Source organism: Natator depressus, chromosome 23, assembly GCF_965152275.1.
Source record: "Natator depressus isolate rNatDep1 chromosome 23, rNatDep2.hap1, whole genome shotgun sequence".
Taxonomy (NCBI): domain Eukaryota; kingdom Metazoa; phylum Chordata; order Testudines; family Cheloniidae; genus Natator; species Natator depressus.
Genome location: NC_134256.1, coordinates 21,735,950 through 21,758,135, shown reverse-complemented (window position 1 = coordinate 21,758,135; position 22,186 = coordinate 21,735,950). Strand labels below are relative to the sequence as shown.

Genomic DNA, 22,186 nt, shown 5'->3' with positions numbered 1-22,186 from the left:
AAACCCATGGTGACTGGCATGAATTACATTACCCTCCTTTAATTTTTTATTAATTGAGTCCTGTGTCAGTTACTTAACTATCCTGCCCCGGATCGATGTCCAACTTACAGGCCTACAATTACCCGGGTAGTCCCATTTGCCTTTTTTACCAGTTGGCACAACATTGGCTTTCTTCCAGTCTTCTGGAATTTCCCAAACATTCCAAGACTTATTAAAAATCAGCATGAACAGTCCAGGGAATTCCTCGGCTGGCTCTTTTAAAACTCTTGGATGGAAGTTATCTGGACCTGCTGATTTAGAAATGTCTACATTTAATGGATGGCTGGATGGGATGATTAGTGGATGGATGGATGGATGGATGGGTAGTGTGAAGAGTGGATGGGTGAATAGATGGACGGACAGATTGGTAGTGTGAACAGTAGAAGGGTGAATAGATAGATTGATGGACGGACAGGGTGATTCATGGATGGGTGAATCGATGAGGTGATTAGTGAATAGATGGATGGATGGATGGATAGAGTGAAGAGTGGATGGGTGAACAGATGGATGGATGGATGGGTAGGGTGAAGAGTGGATGGATGGATGGGGGTGTGGGGGGGGTTGGAAGGATGGATGGATGGGTGGGGTGATTAGTGGACAGATGGATGGAGGGATGGAGGGATTTGTGTGTAGATTAGTGGATGGATGGATGAACCGATGGGCGGCTGGCTAGACAAATGGATGGATCTCCTTTCATCCATCACCCACACTCTCAGCCGTATCCCCATTTCTTTGCCTGATCAGGCCCATGGACAGCACCAACAGCAGTGTCCACCCTGACTTCCTCCTGCTGGGGATTTCCAGTCGCCCCGGCCAGGAGCACCTGCTCTTCTCCCTCTTCCTCTGCATGTACCTCCTCAACCTGCTGGTCAACCTACAGATCCTGCTGCTGACCCGCTCCGACCCCCGCCGGCACAGCTCCCCCATGTATTTCTTCCTCAGCCACCTCTCGCTGGTGGATGTCTGCTTCACCTCCACCACCATGCTCAAGCTGCTGGCCAGCCTGCGCGCCCGGCCCCAGGGCATCCCGTACACCGGGTGCCTGGTGCAGATGTACCTCTTCGTGGCCTTTGCCATCCCCGAGAACTTCCTGCTGGCAGTCATGGCCTGGGACCGCTACCTGGCCCTCTGCCGGCCCTTGCGCTACGCCGTCCTCCTGAGCCCTCTGCAGCGCCAGGCGCTGGTGGGCACTGCCTGGCTGCCGGCCCATCTCCACTCCCTGCTGATGCTCCGGCTCTCCACTTGCGCCCGCCCCCCGCAGCCTGCATTTCCTCTGCGACTTCCAGCCCTTGCTGGCCTTGGCCTGCTCCCAGAAGCGGCTCAACGAGCCACTCAGCTTCTTGGAGGGGGGGGCGTCCTCCTCCTCAGGCCCTTCCTCCTCGTCATCCTCTCCTACGCCCGCATCCTCTGGGTGCCCGAGAGGCGCGGCAAGGCCTGCGGTGCCCACCTGGCTGTGGTGGGGCTCTTCTATGGCACCGCCATCGGCGTCTACTTCCCGCCCCTCTCCAGTTACTCTGGGGACCGGGACAAGCTGGCCTCGGTCACGTACACCGTGGTCACCCCCACGCTCAACCCCTTCATCTACCGTCTGTGCAACCAGGACATAAAGGCCGCCCTGTGGCAGGGCCTAGACAGGCTAAGGGGGGCGTGGTGGGGCTGGGGCAGGGGGTCAGGAGAAGTAGGGCCAAAGGGTAATGGGGGAGGGCTAGGGCTGGGATGGGGAGGAGGTGGGTCTCTGTGGGGCTGAGGGACATGTCCTTTTGGGGGGTGATGCATGTGGGGGGATAAAGGGACATGGCCTGTGAGGTGATGTGGGGGTGTGTCCTTTTGGGGAATGAGGGGGCATGTCCCTTTGGGGTTGAGGGGTGTGTCCCTTCAGTGGGTGTGTCCCTTTGAGGGTAGGGGCGTGTTCCTTGAGTGGGCGTGTCCCTTTGGGGAATGAGGGGGCGTGTCCCTGCGGGGATGAAGCCCTTGAGGGGGTGTAAATGGGGGGGGCCACGTCCCTGTGGGGTGAAGGGGCATGTCTCTGGAGGGAGTGAGTCCCTGTGGGTAGAGGGCGGGTCTCTTGAGAGGGCATGTCCCCAGTTCAATTCGCGGTTCGCCATGAGCGTGTCGATCCCTTTTCTTTTCAACTTTGGCTCGACATTAAATCTCTCCGCCTCTTTCTTGCCACTTCCCGAAGTCAGGGCCGGCGCCGTCCCCGCCTCTTGGCCAAAACTCCTGATCGTAAAGTGTCGCGCAGGTTGGTTTCTCGGAGGCCCACTGGTCTCCGGTCCGTGGACCGAGTCTTCGGTCGCCCCCTCGGTTGTCATTACAAGAGCTGTCCTACCGACAGAAATCTCTGCTCTCCACTGGATCATAGTACGTTCAATTTAATATATATGACGGGTACACGGATGTTACGCTCTGACATGTCCAGTGGCCTTCGACGACCACTGAGGTGGGGCTACATCCTCCCAACTTACTCTGGCGTGACTCAATCCTTCCTCAGAGGTCGCTGAGAATTCACTCCAGGTTTACTCTGTGCTTCCTCAGAGCTTCACCGGTCTTCACTCGACTTGAGCCGACTTTGCTCGTCCCTTACTCAGACTTTGCTCTGTCCTTACTCGGCCGTTACTCTGCTTTTCCTCAGCCCTTGCTGAGAGTTTATTCTGGCCCTAGTCAGGGCTTGTCTACGCAGCCAGTGCTGGGCTGGGACTGCTCGCGTCACCCCAGTGAGCTTGTCTGCCAAGACACGCCACCGGCTCCCAGGCAACATTCACGAGGTTGACAAGAACACTGCGGGGGGGGGGGGGGACTCTCTCCCCGGAAGCTGGGACTCTGAAAACGATTCGGTGGGAGGGGGGCAGGGTCTAGTGGTTAGAGCAGAGAGGGCTGGGAGCCAGGACACCTGGGTTCTCTCCCTGGCTCTGGGAGGGGAGCAGGGTCTAGTGGTTAGAGCAGAGAGGGCTGGGAGCCAGGACGCCTGGGTTCTCTCCCTAGCTCTGGGAGGGGAGCGGGGTCTAGTGGTTAGAGCAGGGTTAGCGATCTCATCCTCTGTCCTCAGCCCCCACCCACCCCTGACTGAGCCCCCAAACCTGCCCCCTGAACTCACAGACTGCCACACCTGATACAGGGAGCCAGGACTCTCCCCAGCTGTGGGAGAGGAGTGGGGGCTAGTGGATGAGAGCAGGGGGGCTGGGAGCCAGGACACCTGGGTTCTCTCCCCGGCTCTGGGAGGGGTGTGAGGACCAGTAGGGGTGGGTTTAGGGTGACTGGCTGGCTCGGGGGGTGGGGAACAGGACATGGTGCCTTTCCCCTCTCGGGGGACCAGTTCTGAGGCACCCCAGGAGGGCAGAGCCTGTCTGACTCACGCCACTCTCTCTAGTTGTGGGGAGCCAGCTGGGTCCCGGCACACGCCCGGCCCTTTCTAACCTGCCAGGCTAGGAACAAGGCCATGTCTACACAAGAGCGTCTCTCCAGATGAACTGAAATTGGTTTGTAACGAAAGCGCCGTCAAGGGCTTTGGCGCCGTCTGTAGCCTGAGTCGCGGCCCGGGCGGTTCAGGCTGAACGGGCACCTCACGCGTGGGCCGAGGCTGGCAGTGCCCCCAGGGAGGTTCCCCCCCCTCCCCCGGCACCCTTGCATCGAACCTCGTCCGGCCAAGGCCTGGGGGGAAGCAGAACAAGCCTCTCGCTTCTCTCCAGCCTCTCCCCGAGCTGGGGAGAGAACCCAGGAATCCTGGCTCCCAGCCCCCCCTGCTCTAACCACTGTTCCCCTCCCAGAGCCAGGACAGAACCCAGGCATCCTGGCTCCCAGTCCCCAAGTCTTATCACTAGAACCCCCACCCCCCAGAGCGGGGGACGGAACCCAGGAGTCCTGGCTCCCAGCCCCTCCCCCCCGCCCCGCTCTAACCCACCAGATCCCACTCCCCTCCCAGAGCTGGGGAGAGAACCCAGGAGTCCTGGCTCCCAGCCCCCACTGCTCTCACCACTCGACCCCACTCTCCTCCCAGAGCTGGGGAGAGAACCCAGGGGTCCTGGCTCCCAACCACTAGCCCCCACCCCCCTCCCAGAGCCCGGGGAGAGTCCTGGCTCCCTGTATCAGGTGTGGCAGTCTGTGAGTTCGGGGGGGGGCAGGTTTGGGGGCTCAGTCAGGGGGTGGGTGGGGGCTGAGGACAGAGGACGAGATCTCTGGGCCAAAGGTCTAACAGCCCCACCCCGCCCAGCCATGAGGCTGGGTCCCCCCCTCCCCAAGCTGCGCATATCAAAGGGCAGGAGATGGCCCATTGTGTAGGGCTGGGCCCCCTGGCTCCAGGCGTCTATTGGCATGCAAAGAGCTGCCGAGGGCCAGCAGGAGCCGGAGTCAGCTAGGGCGGGACCCCCCAGGCCTGACCCCCGCCTGCCTGCCCCTGCGCCCAGCCCCGGACCCTCAGAAATCACCCCAAGCAAAGCCCTGGGCCCCCAAACTCAGATCCCATCCCCCCTCCTGCATCTTCTCCCCACACTCAGCCCCTGCCGCCCCCCGAAACTCAGTCCCCCCAAACAAACTATCTTCCCTCCCCATTCCCCCCAACTGAGCTCCCGTACCCCCATCCCAGCCCCCTCAAATTCAGCCCCTGTCCCTCCAACTCAGCTCCTGTCCTGTGCCCCAACATAACCCATCAAATTAAGCCCAGCCCCCCAACATAACCCCATCTGAGCCCCCTCAAATTCATCCCCCATTGTCCCAAAAATAACCCCCATCCCAGCCCCCTTCAAATTCATCCCCTGTCCTCCCAACTCAGTTCCTGTCCTGTCCCCCCAACATAACCCCCTTCCCAGTCACCCTCAAATTCAGCCCCATCCCATCAGCTCCCATCCCCCCAAAATAACTCCCATTCCAGCCCCCCTCAAATTCAGCTCCCATCCATCAGCTCCCATCCCCCCAAACTCATCTTGTCTCTTCCCCCCAATTCCCTCCATCCCAGCCCCCCTCAAATTCAGCCCCTGTCCCCCCAACTCAGCTCCCAGCCCTATGCTAGACTCGCAAACTCAGGTCCCAGCCCCCCAAACTTGTCCCCTCCTGTGCCACCAGACTCAGACTGAGCCCCCTGCCCTAATTTTAACCTCCGTTTCTGAGAACCCCCCCATTTCACCTTCACCCCAAACTTACACTCAAGGCCCCAAATTGTCACCCACTCCAATCTCCACATTCACCCTGAACTCCAACCGGGGCCTCTTTTTTCCTGGTGCTCAGACTGAACCCCCAGACCTTTGCCCCATGGAGAGCCACCCCCTTTACCCAGCTCCCCCCATATTCACCCCAAGGGAGTCTCTGAAACCGCCACCCCCAAATGTAAACTGCTCTAACCCACCAGACCCCACCCCCCTCTCACAGCTTGGGAGAGAACCCAGGAGTCCAGGCTCCCAGCACCCCCAGCTCTAATCCACTGGACCCCACTCCCCTCCCAGAGCCAGGGAGAGAACCCAGGAGTCCGGGCTCCCAGCACCCCCAGCTCTAACCCACTGGACCCCACTCCCCTCCCAGAGCCAGGGAGAAAACCCAGGAGTCCGGGCTCCCAGCACCCCCAGCTCTAACCCACTGGACCCCACTCCCCTCCCAGAGCCAGGGAGAGAACCCAGGAGTCCGGGCTCCCAGCACCCCCTGCTCCAACCCACTGGACCCCACTCCCCTCTCAGAGCGGGGGAGAGAACCCAGGCGTCCTGGTCCAGGCTACCAGCTCCCCCTCCCCCGCAACAAACTGGGCTTTTAGCTGTTTTTAGACTCTCTCTAGGGCAGATTTCCCCTTCCCTGCTGGGCCCTGCCCACCCCCCTCGAGCCCCACTGATATGCAGGAATCTGGGCCCAGGGCTGAGCTGGATTAGTTTGCAAATGAGCTGGGGGGATGGGGGGAGGAAGGCAAATAGAGACAAAGGCCCAGGGAGAACAATAGAGATCGGCCCCCCCACCCCCTCGCTGGAGCCACTCCACACCCCAGCCTGTCTGCCCCCTCCCCCCTGCCCATCACAGAGATCCCCCCCATCACAGATTGTCTGCCCCATCACAGAGATCCCCCAAACTCAGCCTGTCTGCCCCCCATTACAGAGATCCCCCATCACAGCCTGTCTGCCCCCCGCCATCACAGAGATCCTCCCAAACTCAGCCTGTCTGCCCCCATCACAGAGATCCCCCATCACAGCCTGTCTGCCCCCTGCCATCACAGAGATCCCCCCAAACTCAGCCTGTCTGCCCCCCGCCATCACAGAGATCCCCCCATCACAGCCTGTCTGCCCCCCGCCATCACAGAGATCCCCCCAAACTCAGCCTGTCTGCCCCCCGCCATCACAGAGATCCCCCATCACAGCCTGTCTGCCCCCCGCCATCACAGGGATCCCCCAAACTCAGCCTGTCTGCCCCCCATTACAGAGATCCCCCATCACAGCCTGTCTGCCCCCCGCCATCACAGAGATCCTCCCAAACTCAGCCTGTCTGCCCCCATCACAGAGATCCCCCATCACAGCCTGTCTGCCCCCTGCCATCACAGAGATCCCCCCAAACTCAGCCTGTCTGCCCCCCGCCATCACAGAGATCCCCCCATCACAGCCTGTCTGCCCCCCGCCATCACAGAGATCCCCCCAAACTCAGCCTGTCTGCCCCCCGCCATCACAGAGATCCCCCATCACAGCCTGTCTGCCCCCCGCCATCACAGGGATCCCCCAAACTCAGCCTGTCTGCCCCCCCATCACAGAGATCCCCCATCACAGCCTGTCTGCCCCCGCCATCACAGAGATCCCCCCAAACTCAGCCTGTCTGCCCCCCGCCATCACAGAGATCCCCCCGTCACAGCCTGTCTGCCCCATCACAGAGATCCCCCATCACAGCCTGTCTGCCCCCCGCCATCACAGAGATCTCCCAAACTCAGCCTGTCTGCCCCCATTACAGAGATCCCCCATCACAGCCTGTCTGCCCCCCGCCATCACAGAGATCCCCCCATCACAGCCTGTCTGCCCCCTGCCATCACAGAGATCCCCCCATCACAGCCTGTCTGCCCCCCGCCATCACAGAGATCCCCCCAAACTCAGCCTGTCTGCCCCATCACAGAGATCCCCCATCACAGCCTGTATGCACCCTGCCATCACAGAGATCCCCCCAAACTCAGCCTGTCTGCCCCCATTACAGAGATCCACCGTCATACTGTCTGCCCCATCACAGAGATCCCCCCATCACAACCTGTCTGCCCCCCGCTGTCACAGAGATCCCCCCAACTCAGCCTGTCTGCCCCCCCATCACAGAGATCCCCCAACACAGCCTGTCTGCCCCATCACAGAGATCCCCCCAGCACAGCCTGTCTGCCCCCCGCCATCACAGAGATCCCCTCAAACTCAGCCTGTCTGCCCCCCATCACAGAGATCCCCCATCACAGACTATCTGCCCCATCACAAAGATCCCCCCGTCACAGACTGTCTGCCCCCAGCCCAGCCCGTCTGCCCCCCATCACAGAGCCTCCCTGCACCCCAGCCCATCTGACCCCACCCATCACTGGATCTGCCCCCTCCTCCAGTCAGCCCCCCAGCCCAGCACTGGGGCCAAGTCAGGGAGCCGGGTATGATGGGGATTTGTTGGCCCTTAGCCGGGGTTAGCGTGAGCCAGGTGCATTCTGGTAGCTATCCCACAGTGCCCAGCGCTGAGTTTGGGGGGCTCTATCGGGGGAGGGACACAGCGGAGAAAGGGCCTTCAGGGATTCTGGGAGCTGAGGTGGGGTGATGGCCCAAGGCTCTTCTCCTTCGGGAGGGAAGTGGCTGCAAGCGGTTGCGGGGGGGAGCTGGGACTCCTGGGTTCTCTCCCCAGCTCCAGGAGGGAGTGGGGGCTGGTGGGTTAGAGCAGGGGGGCCTGGGAGCCAGGACTCCTGGGTTCAATCCCTGGCCATATGGCCTTCATATATCTTCCCCCACCTTGCTGGGCCTGGTTTCATTTCTCTAGGGGAGCTCCCTTTGAGGGGCCTGTTGGCTCCCCAGCCGTGCCAGAGAAGGCAGCTTGGCCCTTCCCTTGGGACTAGCAGGATTTCCCCCCAGGAGGATCCCCTGACATCCCCTCCACCCCGCCCCAGCTGATTGAATCAGGGTGGGGCGGGTGATTCACCCTCTCCAGGGGGAACATTCAGCCCAGACCTTGGTCAATAACTTAATGAACGACTCCTAGAGAGTCTGGGCTGGACCCCCAGGGGTCAATCAGTGGGGTAGGCGGGTCAATGGTGGGGGGGGAGAAAGGCCAGATCCCCAACTAAGATCAATGTGCCCTGTAGCTCTACTTGGGTTAATGGGGCTGATCCCTGGCGCTGATCCTCTCCCCGGGAAAAGGGCTGGGGCTTGGGGGGGGGTCTGTGAGCTGGGGGATCCCCTCCCCAGGAGAAGGCTGGGGGGGTCCTGTGAGTTAGGGGATTCACTCCCCAGGAGAAGGGCTGGGGCCCGGGGGGTCTGTGAGCTGGGGGATCCCCTCCCCAGGAGAAGGGCTGGGGGGGTCTGTGGGCTGGGGGATCCCCTGCCCGGGGGGAGGGAGGGGAGCAGACGTAGAAGGGGGTTTGTTGCCAGAGGCTGGGGAGATTCCTTGGAGCAGCTTCTGGGGTTCGTGGACTCCCCCCCCGAACAAAGAGTGGTCGTTGAAATGCAAATATCCGCACTCCTCTGCTTGGTGGAAATCCAAATAGCCCCCATCCTGGCCCCCCAGTCCAAAAAGGGGGAGATGCCCCTCATCAGGGCCCAGCCCCAGAGCCGCCCCCAGGCCTGCACACACCCCCTCTCTGGGCAATTCTGGCCAGCCCAGCTGGAGGGAGTTTGGGGAGGTTCATTTGACCCTGGGGGTGTCATGCTGGGACTGAAGATTTCCCCACGCTGCGAAAGGGCCCCGAAGCATTTTGTGCCCACTGAACCAGAACAGCTTGCCCGGCGCTGAGATGCAGCCAGCTCTGGGGCAGGGCAGGCCGCATATAATGCCGCATGGGGACGGCTCGCCCGGCGCTGAGATGCAGCCAGCTCTGGGGCGGGGCAGGTGGGGAACAGCCACACACATCGCCACATGAGCATGGCTTGAGATGCGGCCACCTCTGGGGCAGAGCAGCTGGACTCACTTGGGGTAGGATTTGGCCAGGACACCAGGGTTCACCCCTCCCAACCCCTAGGGGTAGGAGCCATGGGGTGCTAGCATCTTGTTTCCATGTAGGGAGAGGCTCCTGCTGGCCCTGTCAGGCCAGGGTCTGAGCCAACTTTGAGGGGGCTGGGCAGGGCCGGGCTCCCCCATTCCCTTCTGTGACAGCCAGGCGGAGCCACTGTCCAGAGGCCTGATAGCAGGGTAGATGGGCCCCATGATCTGATGGGGTGGGGGAGCGGGGGGATACATGGCTCTGATCTGGGCACCCCAACTCTCCCCCCCATTCAGGACTTCAGGCCTCCTGCCCCAGCAGCCTGCTCCCCTGTGGACCCCACCCCCCACCTCTGGCCATGTGGTATGTAGAGCCCCCCCCCGCCACTCCAGGCCCATTGTCTCTGGCTGACGAGGGGTCAATGGCCCATCCAGCCCCCCACCCCTCACCCACTCCTGATCTGAATCACCCAGGGAGGGGCTGGGTGGGTCTTTGTTCTCCAAGAGTTGGGGGGGGCCTTGAACTTGATTGGAGGAAAGTCTGGGAGTGGAGGGAGGCCGGGGGCCAATGGCAGGAGGGGCCAGCCCGCGGGGTGCGACCTTTATAAGGTCCTGAGTAGCTGGGGGGCAGGACAGGACCCACAGATCTCAGGAGGGGTCAGGCCCAGCAGATGGTAGGTATGTGGGGGGGGAATAGTGGGGTGAAGGGGGATGACCTATAGGATGGGGGAGGTCTAGGGGCTGGGGTTGGGGGTCCCAGGAAGACTCACCTTTCTGGGTGAGGGGTGGGTTGAGGTGTAGCGGGGTCGATAGGAGAAGGGGGGGCTTTGAGTGGTCGGGAGGGGGCTTTGTGCTAGGACCAGTGGGTTGAATGGGGGGTGCCTAGGAGTGTGGGGTGCGGGGTTACCTGTGACGATGTTGGGGTGACCTGTAACTACAGATGTTGCTAGGGGGAGGTTAGTGGGGTCTCGGGGGTGAGATGTGGGGCTGCGTTTGGGGGGTTTAGTTGGTCCTCGGGGTTGAGCTGTGTGGGAGGTAGTGGGGTTTTCGAGTGAGTTGGGGGGCTCCTTAGACCCAATGGTGTATGTATTGGGGGCTGAACTGGGTCTGGATATCCCTGGGGGGTGTGGAACTGGGCTGGGGGAGGTAGTGGGGTCTCCCGGGGCTGAGAATCCCTGGTGAGGGGCTGGGTGTAGGGAACGGGGTGAGCTGGGGGGCTGGGAAGTCGCAGGGGGTGGTGCTGGGGGCTAGGTGATGAGGTTAGCGGGGTCCCGGGAGGGGGTGGGATTGCGGTCCGGGAGTGACCTGTGGGTCCGGGGATCCCTATAGATCAGTGTGGGGCTGGGGCGGTGGAGGGGTTAATGGGTCTTGGAGTGACCTGTGGGGCTGGGTTTGTGTGTGTGTGGGGTTAATGGGTCCTGGGGTGAGGTGTGGGGCTGGGGTCCCTATAGAACAATGTGGGGCTGGGTGTGCGTGTGTGTGTGTGTGCGGGGGGGTTAATGGGCCCAGGGGTGAGGTGTGAGGCCGGGGTCCCTATAGGCCAGTTCGGCGGGTGGCTTAATGGGTCCTGGGGTGAGTGTGGGGCTGGGTGTGTGCGTGTGTGGAGGAGGCTTAATGGATCCTGGGGTGAGGGGTGGGGCTGGGGGTGCGTGTGTGGAGAGGGGTTAATGGGTCCTGGGGTGGGGCTGGGTGTGTGTTTGTGGAGGGGGGTTAATGGGTCCTGGGGTGAGGGGTGGGGCTGGGGGTGCGTGTGTGGAGGGGGGTTAATGGGTCCTGGGGTGAGTGTGGGGCTGGGTGTGTGTGTGTGTGGAGGGGGGTTAATGGGTCCTGGGGTGAGGTGTGGGGCTGGGGCTCCCTAGGGAGTGGTGTGGGGCCGAACGGAGCGTTGAGTGGGCTCGGGGTGGGGGTCAGTGTAGGCTTGGACGTGAGCTGTGGGGCTGGGTTTGTGGGAGTCTGGGGGGGGCAGTAGGATCTGTGTATGGGAGTTAGCAGCGTCTGGGGGTGATGTGTGGGGCCGGGCATCCCGTGGGGCTGGGTGGGTGAGGTCTCGGGGCAGTGGGGCTGGGTGAGGGGCTAATGGGGTCGGGGGGGGAGTATCAAAGGGGTCTCGGGGCAAGGGGGGCTGGGGTCATTCGGGTCTGATGGCGGCTTAGCCGCGCCTGGGGGCTGGGGATCCCTAGGGACCGGCGTGGGGCTCGGTGGGGGGGGGCTCTGCATTGGGGGGCCAGTGTGACCCCGCCGGCCGGAGGCCGCCAATACGGTGGCCCTGTCTTGTGCCCCAGCCTGGAGAAAGTGCTTCATTGTATTGGCAGCTTCTGGCCGGCCGCCTCTCCAGCGGGGCAGCCGGGGAGGGGGGCTCCCCAGGGACCCCCCTCGTTGCGGGGGGGCAGTGCCGTGTTGTGTCTTTGCCACGTGTGTTAAGGAGGCTTCGGGCCACCCCAGCAACTGGTCGCAACAGCTGCATGGTCCACATCCCCCAGACAGACCCACATCCACCCCTGCCGGGGGGGTAGGCCCTGCCCCACTGAATGTGGGAACGCTCTCCCTGGCTCCAGATTGCCAGGGTTAGATCCTGTCTCTCCAGATCCCCTCTGCCCCGGCCCCACCCCTGGGCCCCCCCCGCCGAGAGTAACACAACCAGCTACAACATTCCTGGGCTTCTGGGGGGCGGGGGGGGTCGCGTTTGAATTGTCACTTGCCCAGGCTTCCTACGTGCCAGGGTGTGTGTAGTGTATACGTGCTCTGTAGTTAGTGGGGTGAGTGTGTATAGAATATATACGGCTTATGGGTTGTCATATAGACAATTAGTGTGTATGTCGCGGGTGTTTATACGCTACAGGAATGCTGGTAGTGTATATCCATAGCCAAAAGAACAGGGGGACTTGTGGCGCCTGAGAGACTAACCAATTCATTGGAGCAGAAGCTTTCCTGAGCCCGTCAAGGCTCCTTCCCCACTCTGAACTCTGGGGTACAGATGTGGGGACCTGCATGAAAACCCCTGAAACTATTTTACCCTTTGCCCCTGGACTTCCACTGCCACCACCAAACGTTTCTCTGGGTTTATTGGGAAAGCTGTTGTTTGGAAACCTCTTTCTCCCCCCCCCCCAAATCCTCCCAACCCTTGCACCCCACTTCCTGGGGAAGGTTTGGTAAAAATCCTCCCCAATTTGCACAGCTGACCAGAGACCCAAACCCCAGGATCTTGGAACAATGAAAACAACATTCGGTTCTTGAAAAGGAACAAGAAACAGTAAAAAGAATCACCTCTGAAATCAGGATGGTCAATACCCTACAGCGACACATGCCCCCTCCCCCGAAAGCTTCTGCTCAAATAAATGGGTCAGGCTCAAGGTGCCCCAAGTCCTCCTCTTCTTTTTGCGAATAACACGGCTGCTGCTCTGAACCCTGTATAAATAGTGTTTGTCGCAGTGTGTACACAGTGTAATCTCTGTGTGTAGTTAAATTTTGAGTTTGGGCTTATACCTGTTTTTTATATATATAGTGTGCATGTATCTAGTATTTGGTTTATATATCGATCAACTCTATAGACATATATTTCTCGTTTAATTTGTATAGTTTTTATATAGTCTATACGTCAGCGTATGTGTGTATAGAATAATTTGTTTTATATATACAAACTATATCTAGTTACATATGATTTCGTTTATTTTGCTTAGGTATACTTATATCCGATGCAGGGAGCTGGAGCTCACGAAAGCTGATGCTCAAATAAATTGCTTAGTCTCTGAGGTGCCCCAAGTCCTCCTGTTCTTTTTGCGGATACAGACTAACACGGCTGCTCCTCTGAACCCTGTCTATGTAGTGTGTAGTTTGACACACGATGTCTTTATACTATCCACAGCATGCATGCACAAAATGTAACTTACATGGTGTATATGAATATATGTGTACGTGTAAAATTTGATTATAAAATAGGGCATACAGACAGGAATTGGGCATATACACACGTTATGTGTAATAGAGATGAATTATACACACACACATGCGATCGTGTATGAAATTTTTGGGCATGTTACAATTGGCAATTATATCGATTGCCATAGATATCATTTCACATTACACACATAGAAATAAGAATGTGCATATCATGACTCAGGAAGTTGATTTAGGGTGCGGGGACTGCATGTAAACACTTGTTTAACATGTAGTGTGTATGAATGATGCATACACTATATAGATACTATGAAATAATTGTGTGCATGTCCAGCTTTGATTAGCAGATTGATTGCATAGCAATTGTATGTCTATATTTAAATCGAGTTTTATTATAGAGGAAAGTTCTGCAAATGTGGGCATCAAATGTTCTTCAAATTATAAGACTTGCATGCCCAGAGAATGCTAGTCTAGAAATTGTATCTCCGTATAATCAAATTTGGTTATAAAGGGATGGATGGGAACTGCATGCTGAATGCAAGTTTGATTATAATAAAGTGTGTGCCAAATTGGATTATAAAATGGAAAGAAACGCCATTTAAATAGAAATTGGATTATAATTGGAAAATGGATGTATGGAATCCATGTTTAATTGGGTAAAAGAATGTGTATAGAAAATTGTGTGTAATAAAGCTTGCATTATATGCAGCCACAATATGAAACACACACACACACATCCAATTCTACATGTATTCTGTGATCTAAAATGTATGATAACCCTGTATGCTGATTCCAGGTACGTGTGTGTGTCTGTCTCTTTCATCCATTTGAAGTTCTCCAAATGCACGTCCTCAGATTTACCTGCCACGCTATTCCTCTCCATTTTGGAATTCTTTGCTGTGGGGAGCAAATTCAGACTAGAAGTGGGCTCCGTTTGGTGCCGAACCAGACTGAGGTCACTTTCATTCTGAAGGAGCAACCACATGGGTGGCTAAATCAATTAGGATTACTTCGGACGAACCAAGACATTTCAATGTTAATTCAGATCATCTCCCTGTGTAGATGAACAATCTGGCTTGTTGAGAGTATTAACTAAAACACGCCTCATTTTGGCTTTATCTTGGCCTGGAAAAACAGCGTTTTAGTCACTAGAGAACTGCACACTAGTTGTGAGTCTTTGTGACTATGGACACACCTACACACAACCCAGTGCAGCTTGTGCAGCCCAGCTGGCCTAAGTCTCGGAACTCCTGGGTTCCACTAACACTGCTGACCTGCTGGGTTACCTGGCACAAGTCATTTCCCCTGTGCTGTGCCTCAGTTTCCCTGTTAAAAAAGAGAACGCTACTGGCTGCTGGTGTGAAGTGATTTGAAATGCTGGACCATGTCAGCGCTCTGTGCTTGTCTGGGGATGTATGTGCAGTAGGGTTTTGGGGGGGTGCCAAAGTGGCCGTCCATGCCACACGTCCACGCCCCCCACAGTGGCCGTCCACGCCCCACACAGACACTGGCACTTCTTTGTGACCTCAGCTTCAACTAAGTGCTATATTGTTTGTGTGGGGCAGGGGCCAGGCTGTGCAGCAGGGGTGAGCGCGGGGTGCTCCCAGCCCCCCTCAAGCTGGGATTTGCTGCGAGGATGGGCTGCTCTATGGGGTTGGGGTGGAAGAGGGCGCTCCCCCAGGGGTAGGAGCAGGAGGTCACTGCCCGCCCCTGGCCCAGACAATAGCACTTTCTTTGCTCTGCTCTCTAGGAAAGTGCTCTATCGTTTGGGTGAGGTTCGGGACAGACTCTCTGCAGGGACCGGGACCGGACGCCCAGACCCGCCCCAGCTGGTCCCGGCCCAAACATTGGCACTGTCCTGCTCTCCCCGCTGGGAAAGTGCTGCATTGTTTGGGTAGGGGCTGGCTGGGCTAGCCGTCGAGGTCGAGGTCGAGGTCGGGGGTGGGGGTGGGGGATCTGTTGCAAGCAGGGGGGGAATGTGGGCAGGGGCAGGGATGAGGGGGAGAGCGGCCAGGCTGGACTTGAAACTTGTCCCCTCCCACCGTAGCCCCCTATTCCCATCTGACCCTCTGTTGCAGCCTGCCCCAGAAGAGCTGGCTCAGTGTGTCCCTGCTGCCCCCTGCTGGAGGGGATTAGTTCTGCGCGTGCAGTGCAGGTGTCCCTGCTGCCCTCTGCTGGAGGGTGAAGGCTCTGCACTCTGTCCCCACTGCCCCCTGCTGGAGGGGATGAGTTCTGCTGTGTGTATCCCTGCCGGACAGGATGAGCCCAGCTTTTGTGTGTGTGGGGTGTGTGTGTGTGTCCCTGCTGCCCCCTGTTGGAGGGGATGACACCTGCAGGATGTGTGTGTCTAAAACCAGGGCTCAGCTGCTCTGAAGGCTGGGTGAGCAGCAAGGGCCTGGATCTGCAGCCAGGCCAATGGGAGGTTAGAGATTAGGAGAGACATACTCAAGGGAGTTCAGCTCTGGATAAGGCTCCCAAGGGATCCCTGTTGGTGTGAGCCACACACCAAGGCCCATGGACCCTGACATAAAATCATTGAATTATAGGACTGGAAGGGACCTCAAGTTCAGTCCCCTGCCCTCACCGCAGGACTAAGTATTAGACCATCCCTGACAGGGGTTTGTCTAAAAGATCTCCAGTGATGGAGATTCCACAACCCCCCTAAGAAACTTATTCTAGTGCTTAACCACCCTGACAGGTCCAACCTAACTGCCCACTTGCTGCAGTTTAAGCCCCTTTCTTCTTGTTCTATCCTCAGAGGTTACATAGGTACCTGGAAACCGGCTTGGGTCCCCACCATCTATGAACATCCTCCAGATAATGACATTGAGAAGAATGGGTTTGGTGTTCAGCTCTATGAAATGCTGGTGGCAAATCTCACTTGGAACACCTGCCGCCCGTGTTACGAGGTGACACACAGGAAAGAAAAAAGGGGCCATTGGGATGCACCAAAGAACAAAGTCTTGGTCGATCGCTCTCCCCACCCGGCTAGAGGACACATGAAGGTGGACTCTGAGCTCTGGGGGAAGGGAATCAAAACCCCCCGACAAGAAATTGTAAGATCCACAGTGCTTATAGAAGCATACCTGATTTGTGTATCCTTGTCACCTGCTTTAACCTTGTAAATACCTCATTTCTTTTGCTTTGTTAATAAAGCCCTAGTTAATCGTAGGATTGGCGACAAGCACTGGCGGGTGGTTTGGATAGCAGGGATCAAGCCCACTGCGGTGTTAAGGGAAGTGGGTGGAGGGGTCGGCTTTCCACAATTCCCCCTTTGGAGATGCCTTGAACAAACACTGCAATTGGGGAGTCTCATGTTCTGGCTTGCACTTGAGTGTAAAGGGGAGTGACTTTTCACTAGAAACCTTGTACCAGAACTGACAGGTTGGTTGCCTTCTGCTTTGCGTGCCTTTATAGTGGAAAGCTCCAGTGAACCTCCGAGGTGACAGCAGGTTAGAGAGAACCACGAAGGTGTAATGAATGCCTCTGGGACAGCTGAGCGCTGAGGCCGTGCCTACACAAAGTTAAGGGTATGTCTACACTAGGAAATTAGGTCAAATTTATAGAAGCCGGTTTTTTAGAAAGCGTTTTTATACAGTCCATGTGTCGCATTAAGTCGGAGTGCGTCCACAGTACCGAGGCAACGGTCGACTTTAGAGCGTTGCACTGTGGGTAGCTATCCCACAGTCTCTGGAGCCCATTGGAATTCTGGGTAGAAATCCCAATGCCTGATGGGGCAAAAACATTGCCCCTTCCCTCCCTCCTTCCATGAAAGCAACGGCAGACAATCGTTTCGCGCCTTTTTTCCCGGGTTACCCGTGCAGACGCCATACCACGGCAAGCACGGAGCCTGCTCGGCTCACCGTCACCGTACGTCTCCTGGGTGCTGGCAGACGCGGGACTGCATTGCTACACAGCGGCAGCTCATTGCCTTGTGGCAGCAGACTGGTAGCTGTCGTCGCTGTACTCCAGGGTGCTCTTTTAGCCAACCTCAGTGAGGTCGGTCAGGGGTGCCTGGGCAAACATGGGAGTGACGTCAGCCAGGTCATTTCCCTTTTAAGTTTCAAAACAAGAAATTAGACCAGATTTGTTTTGTATTCATTTTCTCCCCACTCCCTCGCTCCGTGAAATCAACGGCCTGCTAAACCCAGGGTTTTGAGTTCTATCCTTGAGGGGGCCATTCTGTTTAGCCCCCCCCCCCTTTGTTGATTTTAATTCCCTGTAAGCCATGTTGTCAGTTGCCATCAGACGATCGTTTCATGCCTTTTTTCAGCGCAGACGCCACAGCACTGGGAACATGGAGCCCGCTCAGATCACCGCGGCAATTATGAGCACTATAAACACCACGTGCATTATCCATCAGCATATGCAGAACCATAACCTGCAACAAAAGCGAAACCAGGCGAGGCGACTGCAGCACGGTGACGAGTGATGAGGACATGGACATAGACTTCTCCCAAAGTATGGGCCCTTGCAGCATGCACATCATGGTGCTAATGGGGCAGGTTCATGGCATGGAACGCTGATTCTGGGCCCAGGAAACAAGCACAGAATGGTGGGACCACATAGTGCTGCAGGTTTGGGATGATTCCCAGTGGCTCCGAAACTTTCGCATGCGTAAGGGCACTTTCATGGAACTTTGTGACTTGCTTTCCCCTGCCCTGAAGACCAAGATGAGAGCAGCCCTCACAGTTGAAAAGCGAGTGGCAATAGCTCTGGGGAAGCTGGCAATGCCAGATAGTTACCAATCAGTCGGTAATCAATTTGGAGTGGGCAAATCTACTGTGGGGGTTGCTGTGATGCAAGTAGCCAACGCAATCATTGAGCTGCTATTAAAGGTAGTGACTCTGGGAAATGTGCAGGTCATACTAGATGGCTTTGCTGCAATGGGATTCCCTAACTGTGGTGGGGCGATAGATGGAACCCATGTCCCTATCTTGGCACCAGAGCACCAAGGCAGCAAGTATCTAAACCACAAGGGGTACTTTTCAATGGTGCTGCAAGGCCTGGTGGATCACAAGGGACGTTTCACTAACATCAATGTGGGGTGGCCGGGAAAAGTTCATGACGCTCGTGTCTTCAGGAACTCTGGTCTGTTTAAACAGCTACAGGAAGGGATTTACTTCCCAGACCAGAAAATAACTGTAGGGGATGTTGAAATGCCTACAGTTATCCTTGGGGACCCAGCCTACCCCTTAATGCCATGGCTTATGAAGCCGTACACAGGCACCCTGGACAGTAGTGAGAAGCTGTTCAACTATAGGCTGAGCAAGTGCAGAATGGTGGTAGAATGTGCATTTGGACGTTTAAAGGGTTGCTGGCGCAGTTTACTGACTCGCTCAGACCTCAGCAAAACCAATATTCCCATTGTTATTGCTGCTTGCTGTGTACTCCACAATCTCTTGAGAGTAAGGGGGAGACGTTTATGGCAGGGTGGGAGGTTGAGGCAAATTGTCTGGCTGCTGGTTACGCACAGCCAGACACCAGGGCGGTTAGAAGAGCACAGGAGGGCGCAGTATGCATCAGAGAAGCTTTGAAAACCAGTTTCATGACTGCTGTCCAGGGTACTGTGTGACATTTCTGTTTGTTTCTCCTTGATGTAAACCTGCCCCCCTAATTCCCTGTAAGCCACCCGCCCTCCCCCCTTCGATCATAGCTTGCTTGCAAAGAAAATAGTCACTATCGTTTAAAAACCATGCATTCTTTATTTGATAAAAATAGGGAGATAACTCACAAGGTAGCCTGGGTGGGGTGTGGGAGGAGGGTAGGAGGGAAGGAAAAGGCCACTTCAGAACTTGTTGAATGACAGCCTTCTGTTGCTTGGGCTGTCCACTGGGATGGACAGGTTGGGTGCCTGGAGCCTCCCCCCGCCTGTGTTCTTCAGCCTCTGGGTGAGGAGGGTATGGAACTTGGGGAGGAGGGAGGGCAGTTAACGGGCTCCAGCGGCAGTCTGTGATCCTGCTGCCATTCCTGAACCTCCACCAGATGCCGCAGAATGTCCGTTTGATCCTGCAGTAGCCCCAGCGTTGCCTCCTGATCTTCCTGCCGCCACTTCTCATCTTGATCATCCCTCCTGTCCTCACGTTCATTGGCTGCTTTGCTGTACTGTGCTACTGTGTCCCTCCACACATTCTGCTGAGCTCTGTCAGTGCCGGCCGACTGCATGAGCTCACAGAACATTTCATTGCGCGTGCGGAAAATCACTTTACATAGCACATGTGATTTTGGTACAAGGTCATATTTTGCATCTTATAGTGAGTGCCTGTGGCTTTCGTGTTAGAGATCACACATGCAGTGCCGGGCAACAGAATTTGGCTTGCAGGCGGCCATGGTAAGCCATAGTCTTTCGGCTTCTGCAACCTTCATAACAGCAGCACCCTCCTTTCCCATACCAAGCAAAGCCTGTTGAGTTGGCCATTTAGTGCTGCGGTTTTCGTGTTAATGTGCAGCAGCAGAAACCAAACTAACCTCCCCACCCCATCCAAGTTTCTGGGATGATCACTTTACCCCTCCCCCCACCACGTGGCTGGTATCAGGGAAGATCCCTGCTAGCCAAGCGTGAACAGCTCAGCGCCAATAACCCCCCCGGCCGCATGGCTAACTGTGGGGAGGATTTCTTTTCAGCCACAGGCAAACAGCTCGGTAGGAACGGCCTTCTCTGAATGTCCCCTTAAATTCCTGTATTTCAACCAGGTTACCATGAATGATATCACTCTCCTGAGGATAACACAGAGATAAGAAAAGGAGTATTTGTGGCACCTTAGAGACTAAGAAATTTATTTGAGCATAAGCTTTCGTGAGCTGAATGCATCCGATGAAGTGAGCTGTAGCTCACAAAAGCTTATGCTCAAATAAATTTCTTAGTCTCTAAGGTGCCACAAGTCCTCCTTTTCTTATATTTAAAAAGTTACACTCACCAAAGGTCCCTTCTCCAGCTTCGTTGGGTTGGGAGGGTATTTCAGTCAGGGTGATAAAAAGATCCTGGCTGCCGGGGAGAACTGTGTGCTCTCCTCAAGCTCTCGTCCTCATCTTCCCCATCCACAAAATCCTCAGGCATGGCGGAGAGTACCCCATCATCGGAGCCATGGACAGGGGTGGGGTAGTGGTGGCGGTCCCCCAGAAATTGCATGCAGCTCAGCATAGAAACGGCATGTCTGGGGCTCTGTCCCGGAGCGTCCGTTTGATTCTTTGGTTTTCTGGTACGCTTGTCTGAGCTCCTTAAGTTTCACGCAGCACCGTGTTGCATTCCTGCTGTAGCCTCTGTCCATCATGGCCTCGGAGATTTTTTGAAATGTTTTTGGCATTTCGTCTTTTGGAATGTAGTTCTGATCGCTTGCAATCAGATCCAGTACCTCCCGTTAGGTCCATGCTGGAGCTCTTTTTCGATTCTGGGACTGCATGGTTACCTGTGCTGATGAGCTCTGCATGGTCACCTCTGCTGATGAGCTCGCCTGGCCAAACAGGAAATGAGATTCAAAAGTTCCTCGGGCTTTTCCTGTCTACCTGGCTAGTGCATCTAAGTTCAGAGTGCTGTCCACAGTGGCCACAATGGTGGACTGTGGGATAGCTCCCAGAGGCCAATACCGTTGAATTGCGTCCCCACTAACCCTAATTCGAAACTGTGATGTCGATTTCAGCACTAATCCCCTCGTCAGGGAGGGGTACAGAAATCGGTTTTAAGAGCCCTTTATGTCGAAAAAATGGCTTTGTTGTGTGGACGGGTGCAGGGTTAATTCGATTTAATGCTGCAAAATTTGACAAACTCGTAGTGTAGACCAGGCCTTAGTGGTTGGCTGAACAAGAGGTAGGACGGAGTGGACTTGTAGGCTCTGAAGTTTTACATTGTTTTGTTTCTGAGTGCAGCCATGTAACATCTACATTTGGAAGTTGCACTTTGACGACAGATTGCACTGCAGTACTTGTATGAGGTGAACTGAAATTATTTTATCATTTTTACAGTGCAAATATTGGCAATAAAAATACTTTGATTTGAATTACAACACAGTACAATATATTTGAAAACATAGGAAAACATCCAAAATATTTAATGAATTACAATTGGTATTCTATTGCTTAACAGTGATTAAAACTGATTAATATTTTTTAATCGCCATTGAATTTTTGTGTGTTAAAAAAATTCATCAGTTGAATTGTTTGCGGTTTTGAGGGCTAGCATTGAGAACTTCCACCATTTTCCTTAGGTGATCATATGCGATATCCCTCTCCTGAGGGAAACGGATGCTGCAAGAGTCTGGGTACAGACCTGGTCCTTATGCTGCAAGCCGCAATGATGCCAGCAGAGTTAATACTGGAGTGGGGTGGGAAAGTGCCGTCCTGTGGCAGAGAAAATAAGGCAGCCCTTCCCAGAAACCTGCAAAGGATTGCAGAGTACCTCCGTGAAAGGTTCCTAGAGGATTATTCCCGGGCAGTTCCAGTGCACATAAGCACCCTCTGCATAGCTGGAGTGCCCACCGATACCCATTTCACATTTTTGTTCAGATTAAACGGCATGTAACCCCTACAGTTTGATTGGCTGCCAACTGGCCCTGTGATGGGCTCCTGGGTTAAAAGCAGTTCTTGCCTGTCAAGGGAGAATGGAACCTCCGCTTGCCTGCCCCCCATTCTCCTCCCCTTCGTGTTGCTGGAGGTCGCTGGGGCCTCCTGGGAGGTATCCACGGAGCTTTTTGGGGTAGGGGTGGGGTTGCCACCACAAATCTTCAGCTCATAAAAGTGGCACGTCTGGGGAGTGGAACCAGGACGACTGTTCGCCTCCCTTGTCTCCTGGTACGCTTGCCGAAGCAGTGCTGCGTGTCTCCTGTGTAGCCCTTTCCCCCCATACTTTGGGCAATTTTGGCATAGATGCTAGTGTTCTGCCTTGGAGTTCTACCTGCAGACTCTTCCCCCCACTCCTCCCAACAATAAGAGCCACCCCCTGTCTACTCCATACTGGAGTGTGTTTGTGGCCTTGAGTCTCCATGATCAGATTTAAGGTGGGGGCACGGCTGTTTCCTGTGTACCTGGCTGACCTGCAGTGAAGTTGAAAGTAATCTCCAGTGCCGTGACAGCAGAGCTCTATGGGACCCCTGGAGGCCAATTCATTCAAATTGCACAATGCAGCGGTTACACGATGTCGAATCTTCAACTGCTATGCCCCTCT

General features: G+C 55.9%; 1 pseudogene; it reads left to right on the top strand.

Annotated features, from left to right (window-relative positions):
• Positions 1-787: 787 nt before the first annotated feature.
• LOC141976458 (olfactory receptor 1f45-like) lies at positions 788-3,452 on the top strand (annotated as a pseudogene).
• The last annotated feature ends 18,734 nt before the right edge of the window (positions 3,453-22,186 follow it).